We start from the raw sequence: 8255 nt of genomic DNA, 5'->3' as shown, positions 1-8255 counted from the left end.
AATTGATAAAATGTATGTGGTTGTTTGCATGTGTGCCTTTGGCTGTGTCAGGAGAGCCTGTTAGGAGATCTGAGGTGCTGGAACAGATGGAATCATAAAACCATTTCCTGCTCCTTGGGGAGTACAGGTTCAGGGCAGAGGGGGAACAGGCATGTAGAATGCAAAGTGAATTACTGGCATCTGATAGATTTGGGTACACTGATTATAGTGTGGGAGGCAGGCAGCAAGAGAGAGTAGTGTGAACTCTGTTTTTTCTTAAGCCCTTAGACCAGACCCTTTTTTTAAAGGGAAAGAATCCATTTCCTCTTCAAAAGGCTGTCATTGGGCTCAGGCATGCCGTCTTCATTAAGGAAGAGCATGTGCACAGGCACCCTGAGGGAATGGAGGACGGGGTCCTGCCCGTGGGAAAGTCAGACTGCTTATCCACAGCCATCCTTGGGAATGTTTCTTTGTGACCTTAGCCACAGTTTACACTTGTTTGTAAAAAGGTAAAAAGAACTGTCAGAGAGACAAGTGAAGATTAGCTCTTTTACTTTTTTTTCTTAGTTGGCCAGCATTCTCAAACCCTTTTTTTTTTTTATTGTTATGGCTCTAACTGCAAGTGTGTCCCTTTGATCACATGTTTGTATTGTCCTCATTTAACTTTTTTACTTTATTTTATGCCTGAGCCCAGCACCGCAAGGAACAAACAGAAAGGGGCTAGGAGGAAGATGGATGGGACCTCTAGGAAATCCATGGTTTCAGGCCAAGGCTCTTCATAGAGTGACCATATGACTTACCATCTGACAGGAAAACTTCAAGAATGGCAGTAGACACTATTCATAAAGAAGATAATAGGTGTGAAATAGGACTGGCTGGGGCCATCCCAGATATGTGACCATTTGAATGGAGGGGTGGGTAGGAAGCTGCTGTTGTTTCAACCCAAACTCTTCACTTTCTTTAAGTTTTCTGTAAAATAACGAGAGATAGAAAAACAGTAGAGAAAATCAACAGAACCAAAACTTGATTCTTTGAAAACAGCAAAATTGACAAGCCTTTAGCTAGGATGACCAAAAAAAAAAGACAACTCAAATTACTAAAATATGAAATAAAAGAGGGAAATTAATACTGACCTTGTAGAATTAAAAGGATTAGCAGATAATACTATCATGCACCATATACAAAAGTTAACACAAAATGGATCAAGTCCTAGACCTAAGAGCTAAAGCTAAGGTCTTAGATTAGACAATGATTTCTTAGATATGACACAGAAAGCATAACAACCTAATTAATTAATTGGACTTAATCAAAATTAAGAAAGTGAAAAGACAACCCACAGAACAGGTGATAACATTTTCAAGTTGTATATCTGGTAAAGGACTTGTATCTAGACTGTATGAAGAATCCTCGCTTGTCAGTAATAAAAAGACAATTAATTTTAAAATGGGCAAAATATCTGAATAGACATTTCTCCAAAGAAGATATGCAAACAGCCAATGGGTACATGAAAAAGCCATCAGTACCATTTAGCCTTCCATGAATTGCACATCAACACCAGCATAAGACACCACTTCACACCCACTACTATGGCTGTGACGATAGAGACAGATAATAACAAGTGTTGGTGAAGATGTGAAGAAATTGGAATCATCATACACTTGATGGGAATGTAATATGTTGCAGCTATCTTGCAAAATAGTCTGGCAGTTCCACAGAAGATTAGACATAGAGTTATATACAGCCTAACAGTTCTACTTCTAGATATGTACCCAAGAGCAATGAAAACATTTGTCCTCATGAAAACTTGTACCTCAGTATTTATAGCAGCATTATTCATAACAGCTAAAAAGTGGAAGCAACCCAAATGTCTATGAACTAATGAATAAGTATAAGGTAGTGTATCTGTACAGGAGTGTATCACTCTGCCATGTGAAGGAATATAGGACTGACACATGCTACAACAGGGCTGGACCCTGTGAACATGGTGCCGAGTGAAAGAAGCCAGTCACAAGAGGCCACACACATACTGTGTGATTCCATTTACATGAAATGTCTAGAACAGGAACATCTATAGAGACGGAAAGCAGGTTAGCGTAGGGGCTGGTGGGGAGGGAGGAAAGTGGGATGGTGAAGGAAAGTGACTGCTAATGGGTAAGGGGTTTCTTTTGGGGGTGACAGAAATTTTCTAAAACTGAGAGTGGTGTTGGTGGCACAACTCAGCAAATATACCAAAAAAAACATTGGTTTGTACACTTTACATAGATTAACTATATGGTATGTGAATTACTGTCTCAATAAAACATATATTTAGAATTTTCATTAAGGGGTAGTTGACCGGTAGCAGATTTGGACTTTGTGGCCCTCAAATCACCTGCATACACATTGGTGACACAACCATCCTGGGCAGCTTTGCTTTTATCTCTTTTATATATTGTGCATTTGCCCTCCCCGCCCTGCCCCTCACCCACTACCCCATTGCCCCATAAGATAGTCTTTGAAGAAAGGGTACTGTGGCTAAAAAGTAGTTTGAAAATCTCTGGAAACAATGAGCTCCAGAACCTCTTCCAGCTCTAATAAGCCATTATTCTACTGCATTGAACTGAGAACTTGAGTTTAGCCTAGATTACCCCAATTTTAGCTCCCTGTCAAAAAGGAAAGTTGTGAAAAAAGACAGTTTTTTCCCACGTGGCTGCACACAGGTGTGACTTGGTGGAAACTGTGGAACTTGGCCAGGTCTTCATTCCCTGGTGTAGTGCTCTGTCTCCAAGCCCCGCTTCCTGTTCTTGAATATAGTGACTTGCTAAAATAGACACACCTGGTCCCAGCACCTTGCAAAATGGATTTCTTCTTTCAGCATTTCTAAATATATTTATATATTGACAAAGGCTTTCTCTGGGAAGCCATCTGTCTGCAATCTGCAGCAATAAAAAACTTCTCTAGTCCCTTATATATTTATAATGGTATTTGTTGCTTCACTCCTCTCCTCCTCCTTCCTTATTTTTTCATTTATTTATTCATTTGTTTCCAAAGCATGTATTTATAAAGCATCTACTAAGTGCCCAGCACTAGGTATATAGCACTGAACTAAATTAACTCATCCCTACAATTAAGATCTGGCCATCTAGTAGTGGGACATATATTAAGAACAACGAAGAGCTGTAAGAATTTCAAATTGTAAGGGCTAAGAGAGAAAGAAAGAAGGTTCTGACATAGAGACTACGTAGGTTATGATTTTAACACAAGCATGGAATCCTAATGCCAATGTTCAAATCCAAACTTCACCATTTACTTGCTGTGTGATTTTGAACCCATTATGTATGTTTTATATACAACCCCCTCCCCGGGCCTCCATTTCTTTTAAAATGGGGATAGTAATAATACTTCATAGAATTCTGAAGATTAAATGAGTTGATATAGAAAAGTGCCTAATATATACCAAGTGCACATAGAAAAGTGCCTGACATATTCTCAGCATCCAGTAAGTGTTACCTATGTGCTAGTGTTTTGCTTTAGAGAATATCAAGTAATTAGCTCAGTGGGCTGTCATCATTGCCATGTTAATCACCTTCACCACTGTCATCCTCATATACTGACCTCCCCACGTAAACATGCCCTGTGCACAGGATTTACAAAAATGGGCATGGTGTGTTTCTGAACTCAAGAATCCTACAATTTGAATGAAGATACAGAGGCAAGGTGAATGTGAAGTTCCAGAATGGAGACTTGAGTAAAGGAGCAGTGAGGGGTGGGTAGAGAGGAGGTCCCAGAATACTGGTTAAATTATTCAGTAGGCGGTGGTCTGCCATGGCCAGATTCTGAGCTGGAGTGATTGAGTAAGATTTTTCTCATTCATCTCCTGAGGCGCACTGCTACCTACATTACTTTATTTCACATCTCTGGTGTCGCCATCTGGTCAACTGCTTTCTAACAGGTGGTGCTACCCACCATCTCTCTGCTCTCCAATCTCGTACTCCTACCATTTTGTTCACATTAATTTTTCTCAAGCATTCTTTTGTCACTTATTTGCTTAGAAAGTTCTAGTTTTCAATTGTCCACAGCAGTTTCTCACATGTTAGTGTGCATAAAATTATTGGGAGTTTATTACAAGCACAGGTCACCTCTCACCTTGAGATAAGTTGCTTCAGTCATGGGACCTGAGAACCTCTGTTAAAACCCTGGGTGATTCTGATGCAGGTGGTCAAATGGCTCTGTTTTGAGGGAAACTAGGATAAAATTGAAAGTCCAGTTTTCTTAACATCCACCTAGAATCTTGCTTTATCCTACCTTGTTTTTCATTCTTCTCATTATGTTTTTGTTTGAGAAAACTGGGACATTTCCTTTTCCATTCTCTTACCCATACCCTTTTTTGTCTTGTCCTTTTTTCATTTATATGGTTCTCTCAGCCTCAGTGTCTACTGCCATTTCAACAAGTCCAAATTCTGGCTTCTTTCAGTCTTGGTTCAGATGTGTTCTAAAAGCATCTTTATTAAGTAAGTAGCTCTAATCTAGAAGGCAGGGTCCAAGTTTAGGTGATTTTTATATCTACTACCCAACACAGGAACCTAAATGAGCACCTTGCAAATGATTCAGTTCATTTGTTCCTTCCTTCATTTATTAAATGTTACCAAGTGCCTCCTGTGTATCAACCACTGTTCTGAAAGCTGGTGATAAAGTAGAAAAATAAAAACAAAAAATCTCTGTTTCCTTGGATCATACATTTTAGCAGGACAAATGTTTTTAAGTAAATGTTGAAAGTGTTTTCTTTCAGAAGAGTTTTCTGTCATTACTATATGGGGTACTTTAGGAAAAGGAGAGACCAGGAAGAGAAACTAATTAAGGAACTCTAGTAATGACCCAGTGTAGAATGGGAAGGCTGCATGAAGATAGAAAATACAAAGATAACAGCAAAGGTAATTAATGAAATGAGGAATGACCAGCAGTATTTGGTGGATACCGGGGAGAAATATTTAATATTTGAGCCTTCTGAGAAGGGACAAGTGAACAAAAAGTTAAGGCATAGAGGCAGTATTTTGGGGAGAAGGTATTTTTAAATGTTATGGTGATCTTTTAGACACATGATAGTAACAAAGGGACATCCGAGTCGAAATGCACGGTAACAACTATGAACATGAGGTTCTTGTAAGAGCCCGGCCCTTTCTGTTCTTGCCCTTCTTCGGCTAAACACAAATATTCTTTCAGTCTCAACTCTTCCAGGGCCAAAATTCCCCCGAGAGATAATCTGTCACATTTACTTAATTTTCTGGGGATGTGATGTTACTCCATGTGTTGGCCTCATTTCCCTGTTCTCCAAGTGTTTGTCTAGAATGAGGCCTAAGCCCAACTTCAGAAAACCATCTCTAATCATAGCCCTTCCTGAATAGTTCTCAGCTGGCAGGGTTTGCTTGCTGGAGGAGCTAGGAAGACGTTATAATTGAACTGGGGGTGTCTTACTAAAACTGGGTTTGGTGAGATGTCATTATCTCTCTGTGCGAAGATCATGGTGGTCCTATTTGATTCTTGGGAAAACAAGCAAAATTTAGAAGGGCAAATTGTTAAAGCATTGGCCTAACTCAGAGACTGGTAGGGAAGTTGCTTGCATAGTCTGGAAAATCATCTTTTCTCATTCTTGTAGCTGCTCAAGCCAAAATACTCAAATCAGTTTTGACTCTTGTCTTTCTCTCATGCTACCCAACATCCACTCCATCAGCAAACACAGGGTATCAGTGTGTGTATGTATTGTATAAAATTGTGTGATCTGACTTTCGCACTAGAATGTGGACTCCATGAAGGTAGGGGCTTTGTTTCTGCTGTATTCCCAGCCAGTCCCTGAAACATAGTAGATGTTCATTCAATAAGAACTTGTTAAGTGAATGAATAATGAGAAATCAAATTGTATTCCACACTTTGTTCAATAATTTTGACACTGGCTGTTTTCAAGCAACTCAGGAAATATTTTATCCCAATAAAATCGTATAGCTGAAGTCCAAACATTAACCATACTTGAGTGAAAAATGTTACCTTAAAAATACAGTTGACACTTGATCAGTGCAAGAGTTAATCCATGTATCATTTATAGTCAGCCCTCCAGTATTCTAGGTTCCTCTACACCTGTGGATTCAATAAACTATAGACCACGTAGTCCTGTAGGACTTACTATTGAAAAATACCCATCTATAAGAGGACTTGCACAGCGTACACTCATTCAGGGGTCAGCTGTAATTTTTTTTTAAATAGAAACTTTATTCCTTAACAAGTCTAGAGAGAGCTAAGTTTTTCCCAGGCCTAGTTACTAGTGTTTGATATTGGGAAGGAGACAAGCTTCTTTTTCTTTCTAACTTCTAAACTTTTACTCAAGTATTCCCACATGACTGGGAATATCTTTAAGGTATAGATTGGATTACCTTCATTAATATACAGAAAGTTGCTTTCTTGGGACATATCTGTATATAAAAATTTATTAATGATGTAGGGCTAGCTGATGAAAGCTAAAGTTAGGGATATTTATCTGACTTAGAGAACACTTCAGATTTCTAAGGGTTGAAGGGAGAGGTTGATATGATCAAAGCAGTGTGTATGGAAGATCATTTTGTCCTAGTGATGCTTTTTATGGAGTAGCAGGAAAGAACAAAGTTGTTCTAATGGAAAAGAATAAATGGCTGCTGGGCATAAATAAATATTTCTAACATCTTGACCATTTTGCATTTCAAGTCCATTGCATCATTAAGGTACTGATAACATGACACACAGAGAATCAATATGTACCTTTAGTTCAATTTGGATTTAATCTGCCATCATGAAGTTAAAGGTGAGCCAATAAAAGTTTGTAAATGACCCTGTATTCTGTAATGTCTTGATGTACTTCAATAAAATCAGATACAATATAGAGAATACTAATATTCAGGTTTTCTTGGAAGAAAATCTACAGTTAACTGGCCAGGTTGGTTTAGATTTAGTAGATAGGATATATAAAAATGAAAATCATCTTAATATTTCTGTTAAGTAACTGTATTCTATTTGGCAATGAAAATCAGCTTCTAGTTAAAGGAATAGATACACTTAAACCATGTTCATTGTCTTTCAACTTGTACTGAATATTAGGGGAAATTTCTAACACATGCTTTTGCTTCATTACCATAAACTGCATAGTTTCTTTAAAAGAGTGTATGTGATTTGAGGGATAAAATAACCAAGGATTCATATTTTTTTAATTGATAGAAGTTTTTCCAAGTTCAACTATAGTGTTCTTATCAGAAAATCAGGTTCATAATTGTAAAGCAAAGGCCTGCTGGAATAGTTAAGCATGTTCTGCTTCTGCGCTACTGCAGAAACTAAATGCAAACTTTCCTGTGACTCTCACAGAGAATGCATAGGCTGGGTAACCGTTCATCTGCTTCAGGGTCAGGGCTGATTCAATCTTACTGCAGGTTTATGAGAGTGGCTGATGTGATACAGTTGTTTCTAGTAAAATCAGACTAGCTCTAAGGAGCCAATCTAAGTCAGTCTCTAAGTAAAATTCTATGAGAAACAGACTCCAACTCAGACACAATTGTAAACCCTGATACAATGAGGACTTGCAGCTGATTTAATCCTATTGAAAATCTTTAAGCAGCCATGGGACAGAATGGTTTCCACACTGACATCAGTGGAATGAACATTGGATTTCACCAGTGTAAAGAGTATTTACCTTGAACACATAGTAGCAAACTGTTTAAGAATTAAAATCATGGCCATTTCAGAGCAGGTTATTGCTTCTGATACAGAGATATCTTTGATTAAGATCCAAGTTCCCAAAATGTGTTGTTTTATTTTTATAAACTGAATTCATTATAAAAAGCAAACAAGTCAAACTTAGAAGTTAGTATAAATCAGATAGATCTAGGCTCCTTTAACAAAAATGACCAAACTAATCCAATTTTATATGAGAGGCATAGAGAGGGAGAGAGAACCAGAACTGTTTCTGAGTTAAGACTTTGTATGCAAAGTTTTACCTGTAACTAATTTTTTTCATGAATTTAGAAGCCCCTGAAGGTAAGCTAATGCTGTGAAATATATATATTTTTAGATACATAAAAATATATAAAAGGAGAGACAGGCACAAAAGTCTTAAGGATCAGCTCTGCTGATAAAAATCTGAGTAAGTAGGATGTGAACTTATGCAATGAGATTTTTTTTTAGCTCTTTGGTTTATCATATTGAAACAGACACTGATAATAATCTAGGTATTACAGTCAGTTTAGCACTAGAATTGGTCCCTTTTTGCAATTTACAGCTTAAGT

Source organism: Vicugna pacos, chromosome 35 (genome assembly GCF_048564905.1).
Source record: "Vicugna pacos chromosome 35, VicPac4, whole genome shotgun sequence".
Lineage (NCBI taxonomy): Eukaryota > Metazoa > Chordata > Mammalia > Artiodactyla > Camelidae > Vicugna > Vicugna pacos.
The sequence above is the reverse complement of the archived record's forward strand: the minus strand, read 5'-3'. Positions refer to the sequence as shown.